We start from the raw sequence: 18,859 nt of genomic DNA, 5'->3' as shown, positions 1-18,859 counted from the left end.
TAATCAATGGATGAACCCACTTGATGAGGTTAGAACCCTCATGATTCAGTCATCCTCCAAAAGCCAATCAGCTTGGCTTTGGGAGACATCTTAGATCTACAGCCAAATATTCTCCATTAGCCCAGAAGCCATAACAAATTCTAGCATTACTCAAAAGTCCAAGTTCAAAGTCTACTCTAAGACTCAAAGAGAACTTTTATCTGTGAAACCATGTAAAAACAAAACAAAGAGATTCATACTCCAGAGATTAAATACTACAAAGTACAGCTTCCCATTCCTAAGGGAGCAATGCCTTCCCTGATGAAGTGAATTTCTTGTGGTCAGCAAATAATTGGGTCTCATCTTTTAATCCATTCTGCTAGCTTACATTCTTTATTGGTATATGTTTGTGACACATAATAATTACATTTAGTTTAAGGGGCTGATACATATGCATTGTACATTGACCTTCTTGATTCCCTTTCCCACCACATCATTCCTTTCCTATTCCCATCCCACTTTCTAATCTCCAAAACATCTACATTTTTCTACTGTATTTTCTCTATTGTGTACTCTACTATTTTATATTTTGAGTTTCTCATATAACATAAGCCATGTGGTATTTTACGTTCTGTGTTTGATTTATATCTTTTAACTTTATGTTTTCATGAGTCTTCTGTTTTGCTACAAAAGACTCAAGTTTATCATTCTCTATTACTCTATTGTTTATATGTATCACAGTTTCTTTTTTCAATCATCTTTACTTTATCCAAAATTTAGGCTCTTTCAAAAATTTATGTCTTGTGAATTGTACTGCTAAAATATGGCTATGCACGCATAACTGTAATATGATGACTTTTAACGCTTTTCAGAAAGGTACCCAGGAGAGGTATAGATGTGGCAAATGGAATTTCTGTCTTTAGTTTTTTAAAGAATCTCCATTCTTATCTTCATACTGGTTTTATTAGTATACATTACCACCAATAATGCAGAAGGGTACATATCTTCCCACATTCTTCCAATATGTTCTTCATTTTTAATTCTTGATAATTGACACTTTTACTGGAGTAGAACAGAATCTGACCTTTTGATTTGCATTTTCCCAATGTCCCAAAATGCTGATCTTTATGTATTTCTTGGTCACTTCTACTTCTTTGGAGAAGTGTCTATTTATTTTAATTGCCCTTTTTTTGATTGTATGATTTACTTTGGGGCTAGTTGTTTTAAAAATTGTTATAAACTTTAGATATTAATTTTCTTTCTGAAGAGTACCTGAAATGATTTTTCTTATTCTGTAGGTTGAATCTTCACTCTCTTCATTGTTTCCTATGCTGTGAAGTAGCTTTTTAATTTGCTATAATCTCTTTTGTTGATTCTTGGTATTATTTCTCATGCCATTAGTTTCCTGTTCAAAAAGTCCTTTCCTGTGCTTATGACTTTAAATATTCTACTTAATTTATCTTCCAGAAGAATCAGGGTTTCTCATTTTATATCTAGGGCTTTGATTTTATTTTAGTGAAAGATGAGAGATAACTATTTTTATTCATTTTTTTGTTATTCTGAGGACCATTTCTTAAGGAAGCTTTTTACCAAAGTTTTATTTTTGCATCCATATCAAAGATCAGATTCCTAAAATTACATGGGATTGTTCCTGTCCCTTCTATAGCATTGGGCTACTGTCTATTTCTGTGGTAGTATTATGTAATTTTGTTACAATAGCTTCATAGTACAGTTTCATATCTGGAATTTTAATACATCCTACTTTAATTTTTTTTGCTCAGGATTGTTTTGGCTGTTCTGAGTTTCTTCTGGTCCCCTATAAATGCATGTTTTAGTTCTTTGAAGAATAATTTTGGTATTTTACTAGGAATGTCATTAAATTTATCTTTTGTTTTTGATAATATAGCCATTTGAACTATATTAACCCTGCTTATCCAGGAACAGTGGATGTCTTTCCATTAAACAATCATGTCCTCTGCACATAGAGAGTGCAAATTCCCCTTTTATATTTGTGCTTCTTTCATTTCATTTTCCTACTTTCTCTGGCCAAGGCATTGCATATGATATTAAAGAGGAGTGGTGAGATTGGCAGCTTTGTCTTGTTCCTGATTTAGAACAAATGCTTTTGTTTTTGCTCATTTAGTATATTGGCTATGGGTTTGTCATGAATGGCAAAAGTCCTTCTACTGTTATTCTTTTCAGGATTTTGTTCCACTATGAAGATTTAAAGTGTAAAAATTAACCTTCATATTGCCAACAGATCCAAGAAACCTTCATCATTTAAATAGGAAAGACTGAGTTCTTGCTTTTCAATATTGCAATATTAATTCCAAGGTTAACTTTAACATAGTTTTTACACCATTCCGTGCAATTTTAGTAAGTCTAAAGAGATGACACATAAAATTTATTTTAAGAAATTACTCTTTCACTGCCTTCTACAAATTTGTAATATTTTTTGTTAATCTTCCTTTGTCCCACTGTAGAATAGCCCATCATTCTAAGTTAGGGCACAAATTACTCTTTTTGCAACTCAATCAAAACACATTGTCCTTTGTAATATATTCCTTGGCAAAAAGCATGTCTTTCCTCAGAGAGAGTCATTTCTCTACAATTTTACTTTCATTTTTCTCATATTAACAGAAACTTTAACTTATAATATATATATATTTTTTTTTTTTCTACAAAATCTTGCCAGGCATTATGAACTGCTTTGTATCAGCAATTCCTATATCAATCACACTGGAAAAGTTCTAGAAAAATACATTTTATATATTATAATATACCAAACTTATTAAAATATACAAACATAATTAGTTCCTAATTATATGAATTCATAATTACAAGTCATGTGAAACTTATGTTCTCTAATAAATTTCTGGACTTTAACATTGATAGTACTCAACATGCAATAACTACCTGTTACTGAAATGTAATTTAGGATAATTATAAGGTTTCAAATTGCCAAAATATTTTTCAAACTACTTTTCAGTAGATAAATTTTACAGAATGACTCTTTTGAAAAATTTTACTTATAGACTTTTATTTCCTTTGTATTCACTTAATTCTTTGCACTTATTCTTAAATATTGTGTTTGAATTGATCAGGACAAACTTCATGAAACATTAAACAATAATAAATTTTCAAGTAGTTCATGAAATTCTATCCTAAAATATATCATGTTTGTGTATTCCTTACTCTGCTATTGAGGTATGTGATAAACTACAAATGTACAAAATTATATTTCTAAACTTCTCTTGTTTACCTAAAGGCAGATTTTCTAAACAAAATATATTTTTTATAAATCTTCTCCACAGAACTTCCCACACCAAGAAAAATGAATTATTTTCAATCACTGAAAAAATAGTACTCTGCACTACACACTAACTTTCCCATGAACTATCTTCTATTCTTCTAAGATGCGATTCATTCTTTTTTTTTTTTTTTCAAAATAATTTCCTCTCCTTTTGGTGGCCTGCATTCTGATTCATCTTAACCTCATTCCACGCTGGACTACTTTGATGTCACATTTCACATTTTATTATGTTTTTTCAGTTATTTATTTTAACTATAGTTATTTTCAATCATTTTTTCTCAATCTGTACTGTACTGATAAAAGTGCTTTGTACACCATCAAAATTATCCTTATTATTCTGCATCCAGCTCCATGTTATGACACAGAGTTCTGGCTTTTGTAAGTTTTATGTTATTAATTAGCATCTTCAGTTTAAGCTTAAAGAACTGCTTTACCTTGTGTTGAAAGGCAGGAGATGAATTCTCTGAGCCTTTCCTAACCTGATAAAGTTTCATTATTGCTCATTTCTGAAAGGCAGCTTTGCTGAGTAATATGTGTTTTTTTCTTCAACACAATGCACATTATCCCACTCTGTTTTAGATTATCATATTATTGTCAGGGAATCCACCAGAAATTCTGCTGAGACTCTTTTATATGTGTTTTGCTTCATGATTGTTGTGCTCTCATGATTTTCTTTGATTTTTGATACACGGAATATAATGTTTTAACAAATTCCTCTTAGGGTTTGGTGTACTGGAAGATGTCTGTATAGAAATCTATGTGATAGTCCTACAGCTCTGTGCTTAGCTGTTGGCATCTTTTCTTAGATTAAGGAAGTTTTATCCATTGATTATTTAAATATGATTTCTGGACTTTTTTTTTCTTTCTTTGCCTTATATTATGTTTCTTGTGTACATTTGGTCTCTTGGTGCTCTCCTGTGAATAGTATAGAGTCTCTTCATTTTTTCTTTTCTTTGACTTCTGACTGTATACATTTAAATGACATTTTAGTCCTCTGACTTATTTAATATTTGATCACCAATAATGATTTTTGTGTGGTAAGTTTTATAGCTCTTTCGTATTCAAGTGGATGTTGTGCTCTTAGTGCTACATTGCTTTCTGATTTTTGTGGAGAAAATTGAAATTTCAAATAGGTCTTGATAATGAATAATAAAAGACACTGACAAATACAAAGTGAGTGCCTGATACCAAACCTAAGAAATCTAATGTAGTAATGGGTTTATCAGTATGATTCATAAGCATAGGATCATAATATTAATGTAGCATGTGCAGAAGTTACTCAATAAAAATAAAATTACCACTAAATTTTCATATCCTATTTCATGTCAATTTTGAATATGTCCACTTAACATTCAATTTGAAAGTTTACTATTAATCTAAATTTGGTATTGAATTTTTGATGTTCTTTTGTGCATATTTTGATTGCTTTACCTAACATATGAATTTTAAAGTTTAAGTCACCTAAATCTTATGTGACAAAATAAGGGTGCAAAATGTTCTTATAAATGTAATGTTGGAATTATATATTTTATTGATTAGCTTATATGAAATCAATAGTCAAATGACAATGGTTACATACCATAAGCAATTCAATAAAATTTCACACAAGGTCAATTTCTACTAAGAATGAAGAAATATTTAAAGCATATATTTTGAAGGCAGAACTGAATGCCTTTCAAGTAGGACATTGAAGGGAAAAATATTTTGCAAATTTTGGGGTTTTGTTTTGAAGGTGTAGAAAAACTGGGAAAGAAGTTTGTGTTCTTGCATCCAGAGTTTAGTTTTCAGAAAGTAACGATGAATCATTTAATTAATTAATTGAAACTAAAATGTCATAACTTACAAATAGAATTCACATAACATGACAAGCTTTTAATACATAAAATATGCATCCAATTTTTAATACAAGTAAGAGAAATTTGAAAAATCCTTATTTTCAAATGCAGCCATGGAGATTTTATAGTAGTTCAGAAATGTAATAATATTACAATTGTATATAGATTTTTTATTTCTTCTCATGAAGCATCTGTTGAAGTATTTAGGAATAAATTGTTTCTGTAAATTATTGGCAAATGCTTCAAAATAGAGGAAGCATGAATTAAATATGATAAATGAAACTATATTGAATGAAAGCATTAAATGATACCATTATAGAATATTTATGTACCTACATTCCACATTATCATACTATTCCTTGAATATCTCTACTATTGTTTTCATAATGAAGTATTAAAAGCTACAATTTAAGCGAGGATCTTGAAATAATAAAGTATTGATATTAATTGTTACTTGTTAATAATTATCACACTGACATATTAGGACTATCCGGGAAATAGATATAGTACCAAAGATGGGTGCTACATGGCAGACAAGGTGGAGGCAGCTAGGGAAAGGGTCTGACATGGTGACACTGGAGCATTGGCTGTGGCAGAATTGAAGGCACCATGGTTGGTGCTCACACTGCATGTGAGTAGGAATCCTAGATTGTGAGATGTCACCAGAGAGCCAGGGCAGACAGCTCCAAAACTCTGGGAGGCAAAGGACTCAGTGCCTGTGCCTCATGCCTAAGTGCACAACTCTGAGGTCTGACTGCTCCTTCCTCACACTCTGAGCATTATGAGTACAAAGAGTAGCTTAGATGTCCATGACTCTCCAAGGCACACAGACTGATGTTCTGGAACCCATGGTGCTGGGTATGCACCACCTCTGTGTTTGACCCATGCAGCTATGCTGATGAAGGGCTCATGACATGGATGTTTGTCATCCTCAAAGTGGACAGGCCAGGACCTATCAGCCAACAGAGTGCCACTCACTGTGGTGTGGAGAGCTGCCAGGCAGGCAGGCCCATGGGCTGAGGATCAAGGGCTGAGTACAGCCTGTTGCCTCAGTGTGGCCCTGTAACACTGAGCCTCTGCTTGGATGAGGGCTGGGCAAGGACATGTACATTCACTCTGGACCCCTGTCCAGTCCATGGTGCACAGACTGAGGTCAGCAGGCCTATATGTGCTGCTTCCTGGCATGGCCTGTGAGAGGGATTGCTGAGGCTTGGGGATCTGCCCAACTTCAGGCACATACAAGTGGGCTGCCAGCTATGGACAATGGGGTGCTGCAGCTCTGCCAGTGAGAGGCCTGCTGTGGGTCAGACACCTGCCATGCCCCAAAGCACACACTGAGAGCTCTGAGAGGTAGTGATTGTACAAGCAAGAAGAGGCTGAGCCACTCACCTGTCCAGGAAGAGTTTAGAATATTTTATCTTCTCAATTTATCCATCTTTCCCATTGTTTTTAACTTCGTTATTTTTATTGCTTTATTTATATTTTTAACTTAAATATATTATACTTTATTAGGAAATTTTTCCCTCTCTCCCACAACTTGTAGTGCCTCATGATTCCTGTATTTGGAAACAATCTTACTTTCATCAATTTTTTACCTTATAGTTCATTCTATGATATTTTGTACTCTTGTTACTTTTGACTCGATTGCTGTACATTTTACAGCTTTGTTGCTGTGCTCTGCAATTGGTTTGTCTTTATATTGTAGTTACTGCTGTTATTTGTTTTGTTCCTCCTGAGTGGAGCAGGAGACCCAGCAGGAATAGGGAACACAGTGGTGGGTGCATGGCCATTGAGCCTCACCCCAGTCCAGGACAAAAGCCAGACCTCCTCCCAGGCACAGCCTCATCTCCTGCAAACCTCAGCACCTGAGAAAGAGAGGAGATCAATGTCCCTGCCAATACCTCTCCAGGTAATCATGGCTATGGAAGGCCTGTGACCCCCACTCATGGGCATTCACCCTATCAGCACAAGTGTTGTGGACTCTGTGCCTAGAAGTGACTTAGGCATAGATAATATGTGCCAGTGAGCATGTTATTGGGCACCAGAGGTCTGGCCACAAAGGAAACATTCCACATAGCCTGTTCTCTACAGTACACTTGCATGATGTATCAGGGGGACCTCACACTTGTTAGATCTTCAAAAGGAGTTTGTCCCCTTTGGCTTCAACAGAGTGCACAGCACATCAAAGCTCAGCACCACAGAAAGATGGGACATAGGGAAATCAAAGTGCTAAGTTAATATATATGTTATGACCTCTGTGTAGATTTCTCTCCAAAGCCTCGTGAAATCATAGGTGGGACTTTTACAGAGGTGGCTAGATCTGGAGTTTGCGGGGCTGGGAGTGATTCATGGTGCAATGGTAGGATTGAGGGCACTAAGATTAAGGGTGTGAGTTCTGCCTGTCCTAAGTAGTCTGAATAAGACAAAAGATCCAGAAAGACATTGCTAATGTCCCTTGTTACTTTGCTACCTCTGTCTGTCATGAACTGTTGACCTGCTGCCATGTGCTACCATACCTTGGAGCTAGCTGATTATAGACTGAAACCTCTGCAAACTGTGAACTAAATAAACTTTTCCTCCCTTAACTTGTGGGTGTCAGGTATTTTGTCTCCACAACAAGAAAAGTAACTAAGAGAATTTGATACTAGGGAAGTGAAATCATTGCTATGACTGTACATGACCATGTGTTCAGGAGCCTTTTGGACTGGCTTGTGGGAAAAGTTAGGAAAGGTTTAGAGATGCTGGCTGAAGAAGTAGAGCTGGAACATCTTCGGTTGTCCTTGTTGGGAGATTCTGGTCAGAGGTCAAAAGACCAGAGGCTGATAGAAATCCTGCTGGCAAAGGTGAGGCCCAGGAAGTTTCTGCTGGGAAGAAGGACCCCATTGGCTTTTGAACTCCAGAGGATATGTGTTATACCTTTGCAGAAAGTTTATCTGCATCATGTCCAGAGACTTTGCCTGAGACTAAGATTAAGGGCAGTGGACTCATTAATCTTGTAGAAGTAATTTCAAGGCAGTTTAATGTTGAGGGAGTGGCATGGATACTGTTGGGGGCTTTTAGTCAGATCTGTGTTGAAAATCAAGAGCAAAGAGGCCAGTAGAATGATTCAAAATGTTTTGAGTTTGGCCAGAACTGAAGTTTGAGTTTGGCTGGAAAGCTTCAGTAAAGCTGTGGACTGCAAAGATAGAGCAGAAGAGATCTTGATTACTGAGAAGGAACAGGAGAATAGAAAAGTTGGCCTGAGGCCATCACCAGAAAAAGCAGGACTCTATCTGGCACTGTTCCAACTGGCAGCAGATCTTGCCATCATCCACATGGCACTGGTTTTAGGTGCAAGCAGAATGCAAGATTTGTAGGATCAGGAAGGCCCCAGATTTCAGAAGAAGGCCTGAGAGGCCAGCAAGTGTGGTCGCTGAGAGAGCAGTGTGTCAAGCTGTGATTGTGAAGCCAAAGGTGTAGTGGAAACCCCAGAAGTTTGGAGAAACCAGAAATGTGGATCATCTAAGGAAAACTCCAAGGAAGGAGCAGAGCTGCCCCCAGAGAGCAACCATGGGAGCTACAATCACCAAAATGTCCTTAGAGGTGAATCCACCCTAACCCTTTGGAGTTCGCAACTTGCCACAGATAGCCAGGAATGCTGGAAGTGGAACTGTGGGATTAATGTTTGCCCTTCTGGATTTTGGTTTTGCTTTGTTCCCATTCCTTGTTATCCTCATTTGCAACTTTTGGAATGGAAATATCTTTCTTGTGCCTTTAAGTGTTGGAAGTGTTTAACTTTTTTTTCAATTTTACAGGGCCTCACACCAAAAAAAGTTAGCCTTAAATCTCAGAAGATACTTTGTTCTTGGACTTTTCAGCAATGCTGAAACTGTTAGGACTTTGGCACCACTTAGAGATGGACTAAATACCTTTTGCATAAAATAATGTGCATGAGTCTTTAGGAAACCAAGGGTAGAATGTTATGGCTTATGTGTGGATGTCCCCACAAAGCCTCATGCAGTCATAGGTGGGGCTTTTTCCAGAGGTGGTTGGATCCAGTGTGTGATACTGGGTTTGATTACTGGTGCAGTGCTAGGACCAAGGGCACTAGGATTAAGGGTGTGAGCACTACCACCCTAAGTAGTCTGCATAAGATATAAGGGATAGAAAGAGCTGTGATCATCCCTTGTTGCTTTTGCTGTCTTCTGTCTGCCATGAACTCTTACCCCTCTAAAATGTGGCTGGCCTTGGAGCCAGCCCATTAGGGACTGAAACCTTTACAAACTGTGAGCTAAATAAGCCTTTCATCTCAACTTGTTAGTGTAGTGTATTTTGCCTCAATAATAATAAAAGTAACTGAGTCTGTATAATTAACACTAATACATCTCAAAAAGTGATACCCAGGGCAGGGATTTAGTTCAGTGGGGCCACAACTTCCTTGAAAGTGGAAGGTCCTGAGTTCAATCCTTGGTACTGGAAAAAAGAAGTGATCCCCAGCACACACTGTCTAGAAAATAAGATTTCCTCACAAAGCTCCTTCATAAATGTGGAAGAGATTCTCATCCCTATCAATGTGAAAATCTCAACATAGAAACACAAGAATATAAGAAAACAAAATACAAAATGCCTTCATAAGTGAATCAATAACTGTTGAAATGGATGAAATTTTGTACATGAAATTTAAAAAAATTCTAAAAACAGCAAATTCAATGAAGATAAAATAGAAAACTGAATTAATTGAGGAAGAAATACAGGATATGAAGGTTTCAATAAAGTAGAGGTTCTCAGGAAGAACCAAACCAAAGTTTTGGAAATGAAAAGGTCAACAAAGTGGGTGTGGTGCTACATGTCTATGGTCCCAGTGTTTGGAATGCAGAGGCAGAAAGATTGCAAGTTTGATACCAGCTTGTGTAATTTGGCAACTTATTGAGACTCTGTCTGAAAATCTTTTGAAAAGCCTAGAGATATAAGTCAGTTTAAAAATCCTGTGTTCCATCTCCAGTGTTGAAAAAAAAAATGAAAAGCTCAGTCAGTTAAATAAAAAATTCAGTTAAAAGTTAGCAACAGACTAGATCAAGCAGAAGCAAGAATAATCAAGCTTAAACACAAGGTATAATGCTTAAGGTACCAAGCTTAAACACAAGCAATAATACTAATAAATACAGCATACAAGATTTGTTGGACATCATAAGAAAACAAAATATAAAACAAATAGAACTCAATGAAGAAGCAGAATAAATATGGTTTAATGATGAAAAACCTGTTTGATGATATTATATCAGAAAATTTTTAAAATTGGGGAGTTAGGTTTGTTATTTAAGTACTGAAGTTATGAACAATGTAGTACAGTCCAGAGATTACCAGAAAAGAAACTGTTTATGGAATATTAGAAGTTTGAAGAGAGAAATTCGAAGTCAATTATAATGACAAGCTCATCAGAAAAACAATAGATTTTTCGGAAGAAATTCTAAATGATGTGAGGGCAAGGAACAATGTATTTCAAGCACAGAAAGAAAATTACTGCCAAACTTTATTAAAATATCCTGCAAAACTATCATTCAGATTCAAAAATGAAATAAAGACTATCCTAAGCATAAACTAAAGAAACTCATGCCTACCCAACCAGCTTTGCATGAGATACTTGAAAGACTCATACACTCAGCAGGGGAAATATAAATATAATCAAAAACATATGAGAAAGAATACATTTCATCAATATAGTAGATGAACAAGGAAAATAGAAATGAATTAAATACTAGAAAGAAATGGCAAGAATCAGTACACACATTTATATAATGAGCCTGAATATCAGTGGTCTTAATTTAGCAATTAAAGACACCAAACTGCCAGACTGACAGTTTGGATAAAAATAAAATGTCAACTATGTTTCCTGCAAGAAACACATATAACCTATACACATTACTAGTACAATAAACCTGATAATGAACAATGAAAAATTTTAGTCCATGCAAATGAATAGAAAAGCAAGCAAGGATAGGTCTCCTTGTATCAGCAAAAGCAGACTTGACAAATTTATGGTATTCTATATAATATCTTATATTTGGATATATATACATATATATGATATTGGATGGTAACTAAATGACAAATAATGTAACTAAATTATAAACACATATATGATAGATATAGATGATATTATATATAAATATAATAATATAATAAAAATGGTTAGAGTAAGCATTATTCTCTTTTCCCAGTTCTAAAAGTAAAAACCTTTAACGTTTCCTTTGTTAATACGATGCTAGCTGTGGATTCATCATACATGGTCTTTCTTGTGACAAAGGATGTGACTTTTAAACCTAATTTAAGAGTTTCTAACCTGAAAGAATAACACATTTTCTCAAAAATTTTGGCATCTATTAAAATGATCATATTTTGCTTAATTCTATTAATATGATGTATCATGTTTATTGATTTGTATATGCTAGGCCAAGACTTGTGGGCAGCTTCCTGTTACCACAGTGGAATACCTGAAGCATTTAACTTTGTAAAGAGAAAGTATTTATTTAGTTTACAGTTTTGGAGTTTCTAGGTCACCATGTCTCCATCCTTGTAGTTTTGGTGAGGGCTATATCACAATGTATTGAACAGCAGTTTATTGGAACAGGCTGGAACATGGCTACTTCTTCAACCAGAAGCTAACAGACAGAGTGTGCACAAGGTCAAACACAACCCTCTCATAAGAATTCCAGTGGTTACACCAGAACTACTGAGGTTTTGCATGTGAAGAACCTTATGGACATAATGCCTCAAGGACCTCACAATAATCAGTAAAGGGATAGACCTAAAAAACAACTGGACATAAAAATTCAAAATGTCAATAATGGAAGTAAAGTCATCTTAGTTACTTTCTGCATTACTGAAAAAAAATACCTGATAGCCAAAGTTAGAGAAGGAAAGATTTATCAGAGCTCACAGTTTATGGAGGTTTCAGGCTATAGTCTACTGGCTCTATGTCAGGTTGGCATGGCTGAGGAGCATCACAGAGGAGTGACAGTCTATGGCAGAAGGCAGAAGGCAGTGAGCAGCAGCAGCAGAAGCAGGGAAAGCAGACACCTTCCAGGTTTCTGCTTCATTCCCTACAGGATGCCAGCATTTTGGGTGGTGCCACCTAGAACTATGCTAAGTCCAATCAGTGGACCTTTATGGTACCACACATCCTAGATCCAGCCAGCTCTGAAATCCCTCACCTATGAGTGCATGGGGCTCTGAGGGACATCTAGGTACAAGGCAAAACAAATGTACAGTTTTTGTTTTACTTTTTCTCTCTTTTTATCAAAACAGAAGTATTTTTATCTCTTCACATTTTCAGATTCCATTCTTTGCTTTTTTCCCTTGAGCATATGATTGTAGCAAGTCTTGAATTAACCTTCTTTGAGCTGAATGGTGGCTTTGACTTTAGTGTACCTTAGTATTTATTTGTTTTCAGATTTGAAACATTTTTGTTATTATTCTTTGAATTATTTATGTACCCTTTTGTCTTTTTCTATTTTATCTGAAATCCCTGTGATCTCCATATTGTTCTTTGAGGTTTCCTCATAGATCCTGTGAGCTTTGTCCCTTATCATTTTTAAAAAAGAGGATTCAAATCTTTTAGAGGACAAAACTATCTAAAATTAGTTCAATGCAGGATAGCCTTCTTTCTAATAGTATACTAATTGAGGGCAAAAAAATCACATATGGGTTCCTCAATGGAAAATTGATACCAATATTAGTCTGTGGAGAATTACTTCTGCCTCAACCTTGAAATACCTCCTCAACAATTGTGTTAGCATTGCCTTTACACTACTTTGCCTTACAGATGAGATGCTTAGGAATTCTGGGTACTTGTCACAGTGCTGTTAGGTGATTTTCCCTGAAAGGAGGAAATGGAACTATAACAATATTGTAAAAAGCTAAAGATATAATACAATAAAAAATTATTTTTTGAAAACTATCTCCAGGTAGAAGGCACAGGGTTTGGGATGGCATGAAACTATGCTTAAAAACACTGGTTATCAATTTTGGAAATAGTCACTACTCTGTTTATATACTGTTTCTTAAAAAGAAACAACAACATCAGTTCGTGGTACCCCACTTATGAATTGTATTAGGTGAGTGAAGGAAATGTCCAACGTGTCACTATATAAGAATAGAAGGGATTACTCAGTGAACTCTGATGCAGGACAGTGACACAAGGTTGCCATGTCACTGGTTCAGCAAGAACTCCAAACATGACATGGAACTGACATATCATTAATAAAAGCTTTCCTAAATCCTGTCTGGCAGAGGGTGGCAAATTGTACTATTTCTCTCACAGGGTCATAAAAAAGCAAAACAATATAATGGCCCTGCTACAATTGCATACATTTCATATCTGCCATAAGAAAAATCAGTGTACTTTGGTTTCTGGCATCCAACAAACTTCACCAAAAAGTCTCTGATAATTATGTAAAGCTAAGTGAAAGCTGAGAGAAGTAAAATGAGCCAAAACATGAATGCTCTAGGCAAGGATTTTATTAAGGTACAGAACTGCCAGGCTGTCACAAACACTGGGGAGAGCAGCAACAAGGGGCTGGCTGGGTGAGGTTTATAAGGGCTGGGGGGAGTATGATGGAAGCAGATGATTGGCTATGACTTGGGGTAAGGTGGGAAAAAGCAGGCCTTTGTTCTCTCTGGAGTGACTCATTTCCTGTAGGCAGGGGCCATTTTAGGGTGCAGAGTTGTCAGGGCCATTTTATTTAGCAGAGAACTCTATCAAAACTAAGTGAAATTATGTAAAACTGAGTCAAGTGACTTCTTTTTAACCCACACAGCTTAAATTTCTTTTACTTTTGAAAACCATATATTTCTTGGATATGCTTTTTGTTTACACTCTGTTTATTTTCAAATAGGCACCTTCATGCTCCCTAAACTCTTCTCCTTGATCAATTATGCATTTGAAGCTCCCCCACACAGTTTTTGTTTCCTACATTGCATTTTTCTGGTGAGAAATTTCTGTTTTGGTTTGTTTTTCTTATTGTAATCCCTGTGTTAACTGTATCTGGTAAATTTCTGCATTGTTTCTCTGCTTTCTTGAGTTCTCTGGAAGTCCCCTCAGACAACTGTTTAATTTATTTGTCTGAGAGAAAACAGCAGTCACTTTGTTGTCAGTCTTAGTCACTTATTTTTTAATTCTATAATATCATAATTTCCTGAATATTCTTGATGCAGTGTATAAGCATAATAAATAATTAGACATTCATTCCATTCTTTATAAACTGACTGTGTGAGTGATTTTCCTCAGTGTGCCTTCCAGGGACTTTGAACACACTGCTGCTTGCATCACCTCCACTCTGGCCACTGCATTCACTTCAGCACTAGTGTGCGCTAAGCCAAAGTTCACCACCATTCCTGGGGTGTCTTCTATGTTGGCTGAAATCCCACCCTGGATGCACCTGAGGGAAGCTCAAAGAGTGTTCCCAGGCTGTGCAGAACCCAAGCTCAATTCCTGTCCTACTGACCCAGACAGGGAAGTCTCCACATTCCCTGCATGAGCAAGGTAGTTTCCCTGCTGAAGTCAGAGGACAGAGAGACTACACAGGACCTGCTGAGGACCCCTGTGTCACAGAGTGTGCTGGGGCTCTCATTGCCAGGAAGCCACATGCACACCTCTCAGCAGGTCCCTGCATAGGGTGGTTTCTTGGCTGGAGGGAATTGTGCTGGAGCCAAGACTGACCATTTCCCCCAAGAGCTATGGTGGGTGGAGGCCACTGAGCCCATCTCAGTGGTTCAGGTACACGTGCATCTCCTGTCCAAAGGGGCTGCAGCCACACACTTTGGTGAATATCAGCAGGACCGGCTCCACACCTGAACCCAGCAGCACACCTTCTCATTATGTTGCTGTCAGTCTTCATTCTCAAAACTGCCCTCCTAGGACTTGGGCACCACACTTTCATAATCTCCTAACAGACACCCAAGGGAACAAAGATTTTGTCAATGCAAGAGTAGAGAAGTTTTGATGTGTAGAGATAAGAGTACATAATTTTATTCCTCTATCTTACTGATGTCCACTGTCAGGGTCTTAAATTGGAGCAAAAGAGCAGCCTTGTTTGTCTTCATTGGAGTTGGTATATGTCTTAGAAGTTCATACACTGTACATATAGGAAGCAACATTAAAAGCAAATGACATGACATAAATAATATATGCTAAGTTAGAGAAAAAGTTCTGAGGTCACATATTAATATTTTCCTCCTGTGTAACATTGAGAACAATACTTTTTTCATGCCCTTTTGAAAATGTATATATATATATACATCAGCAAAACTTTTATTAGTACATTTTACATACACATAATTGTTGGGAGCAATGCTACATAATTCTAGGGATAAATCATTTGGTTAGCCTAGTTCTCTTGCCTACAGCCCAGCTACAGAATAACTCCAGTTTGGCCTCCGGTCACAACTGAGACTTCAGTGATCCAGTGATGCTGTGATTCTCCAGGACAAGAAACATCCTGGGAGAAAAAACATCTGCTCAGTTCCTCATTGTTCTTGGACTGATTAACATCTTGTTTGCCGGAGATGTACTGAACTCTCTTCAAGCCTTCCATTACACCTTGTTTATCCCAATGTGAACTATTGAACTCTCTGCAAGTCATTTGTTACATTTGTTTCTCCCGATGTACTGAATAAAAGGTGTGGTAAGCTGGGGGCTTTGTCTTTGCTGCCCAGAGCAGCACTGATCAGACCCAAAGCTCAGCTTCTTCTCGGTCTCATTTTTCTACCTTTCCTGTAATTCGCCATTTGCTGCCGTGGCTCGCAGGAGACCAGGACTAACTGCAGAGGTTCTGGTAACGTCCCCTTCCCCTGTCCCCTACACATAATGATGACATTCATCATAGGGAATTTGCACCTGTATATGATGTGTCCTGCCCTTCCTTTTTTCCCTTTCCCTCCTCTCCTCAATCCCCTCCCCTCTCTATATAGATAAGGTAGAATCTGAGTTGTTCTAATTTACATCTCTCAAATGATGTGATGTTGAAAATTTTTCATATACTTAGCATGCCTTTATTTTTTAACCTAGAAAGAAGGTGATGACATTAATAACATTTACAATTTCATGTTTTTATGATATATAAAAAAATGCCTAAATAGAATCATAATAAATAATACATTCTCAAAAAGTGTTGTATCAAGAATCTAATTGCAGGCCAGGGATTTAGCTTAGTGGTTCCACCACCTACCTCACAAGCACAAGGACCTGAGTTTGATCCATGGTACCAAAAAAAAAATGCAATTGCTCACTTAATTCTTAAATACTTCTTAGGAAATTGACATATAAGCTTAACTTTCTTTTTATATGATACTAAAGTAGGAAAATTACAATATCTTGAAAAAGTTAAAAGGAATTTAGATTCACAATGAGGAGTGGAATTAAGTTTGCTGGTGTTTTAGGTTGACTTGCTTTCCCAACCATATTTTCAGGGCTCCCTTGCCCTCACTGTTCCTCAGGGAGTAGATCATGGGGTTCAGCACAGTGGTGAAGATGGTGTGGAAGGATAATACCTCCTTATCATGGTCAGCTGACCTGTAGGATTTGGGTCTCATGGACATGAAGATGATAGAGCCATAAGACTCCCACCAATGGCCAAATGGGAGGAGCAGGTGGCAAAGACTTTTTGTGGGCTTCTGTGGAGTGCATGTGTAGGACAGCAGTGCGGATGAGGCTGTAGAAAGTCAGAATGAGGGACAAGGGAATCAGTAGCATCAGGATGCAGCAGATGTACATGACATTTTCAAAGACTGAGATGTCACTGCAGGCCAAGTGCACCAGCATAGGGGCCTCACAGAAGAAATGATCAATAACATGAGTACTGCAATAGTTGAAGCTCAGGGTAGCAGCAGCCTGCATGAGCCCATCAGCTGCCCCAAGGAACCAAGAGCCCGTGGTCATTTGCAAGCACAACTGCCAGGTCATGATGCTAGTGTATCACAGAGGGTGGCAGACAACCACATAGTGATCATAGCACATGGCTGCCAGGAGGAAACTCTCCCCACCACTAGGGTGAGGGAGACAAGATTTGCAGTCCACAGCCAGCTGGGGAGATGGATATCTTCCCAGCAAGAAAGCCATCAGCCATCTTGGGCACAGTAGTGAAGAACAGCATGAGGTCCATGAGGGAGAGCTGACTCAGCAGGAAGAACATGGGTGTGTGCAGCCAGGGGTCCTGGTGAATCAGGAGAGCCAAGAGGGTGTTGCCCAAGAGGGAAGCAATGGCTGCTGCCAGCCCCAGGGCAAAGAGAAAGAGGTGGATTCTCATGTGCCTAAGAGTCCCAGGAGAATGAAGTCTGTCGTGTTTCTGCTCTTCTCCATGCCTCCAACTGGTTGGATTCTGCAAATGGAAAAGCAGACAACAAGGTGGATTACATCCTCTAAATTCTTATTTCCCAATTTATCTGTATTTACTGTATATGAAATTGAATGTATTATTCAAAATCCTTCCTCCTAACCAAGCTAGCACATACTCGACACAGGAATATATTGGTAGAAAATTATGGATAAAAATATTTTTTTAACTTTCAGTTTTACCCACTGATAGGGTTAATTTTACTCTTTTGAAATTACTTGTTGTACCAGTATTGTGTTTTTGTTATGTTTTCTAGAACCAAAAACAATCGGGAAGAAATGCTAACTTAGAATTTTGTGATTTAGATTTGTTTGTATCTCAGATGATTTATTTTTTACTTTATAGAACCTTAATTTTTTAAAAATAATTTCCTCAAAAAAATGAATAGGAGTTAAATTTATTTCACTATGATTTCCAAAAAATGAAAAACTGGATAGAAGGACAAATGAAAAGACTTTCTTCCTTCCATCAATAATAACAATATCCCAAAGAATGAATTGAAGTTTCTTTATTCTTTCTCTCATTAAATAAATTTTTATTCCCCTGGTTTTCAAAAGGCAATCCTGATTGCTCCCTGATTTTATAAATGCAAACATTTTTGTTCGTTTTTGTCTGCTTAAAACTTTCATCATTGGCTCACTCCCCTGAAATAAAATAGTTCTTTCCGAAATTGGACTTGGGCTTTAGACATGTCTAGCATGTTAGCCTGACTCTACTGCCATGGTTACCTACAGAAGCAAATGAATGTGAAAGGGAGGCAGGAAAGGACTTTCATGCTGATAAATGCTGCACTGACCAGCAGGAGCTTCAGTGAGAAAGGAGGTTAAAGAGTGAAAATAATGTCAATGGTTTCATCTCTGTGAAGCATCATCATTACTTAGAAGGAATGAAAGAGACTTGAACTGAAAAACACATATTTTAGATAATATAATTGCTACTTGTTTATTAAGTGATAAATTAATAAAGTAGCCAATGCAACATAATATAAAAAATCAGTAACTTTTCTATATATCAATATCAAATTGGAGGAAGGTGCCATCAAAGCAGTCACATTCACTATAAGCATTAAAAATTTACCTAGAAATAAACTTACTTGAGAAAGTGAAAGATATCTGCAGTGTAAATTACAAAACACCAAGGAAAGAAATGGAAGACAAAACAAAAACAAAAGGAAGGATTCCCCATGTTCTGGGATTGGAGGAGTTAATGTTGTTCAACTGTCCATCTTATTCCACATGATCTACAGATTCAAAGTGATCTACAGATCCCCATCAAAGATCAAATGTCATTTTCCACAATGTTAGGAATAAATCAATCCTAAAATTTATAAAGAAGAACAAAATAGTCTGAATATCAAAAGCAAA

At 36.9% G+C, this 18,859-nt stretch overlaps 1 pseudogene; it reads right to left on the bottom strand.

The window, feature by feature from the left end:
• Positions 1 to 16,521: 16,521 nt before the first annotated feature.
• LOC106008328 (olfactory receptor 2T33-like) lies at positions 16,522 to 17,461 on the bottom strand (annotated as a pseudogene).
• Between the last annotated feature and the right edge of the window lie 1,398 nt (positions 17,462 to 18,859).

The sequence above is a fragment of the Heterocephalus glaber genome, unplaced genomic scaffold (genome assembly GCF_053883595.1).
Source record: "Heterocephalus glaber isolate CG9 unplaced genomic scaffold, H.glaber_assembly_v1.0 deba00001461, whole genome shotgun sequence".
NCBI lineage: Eukaryota > Metazoa > Chordata > Mammalia > Rodentia > Bathyergidae > Heterocephalus > Heterocephalus glaber.
This window is presented reverse-complemented; position numbering and strand designations above follow the sequence as displayed.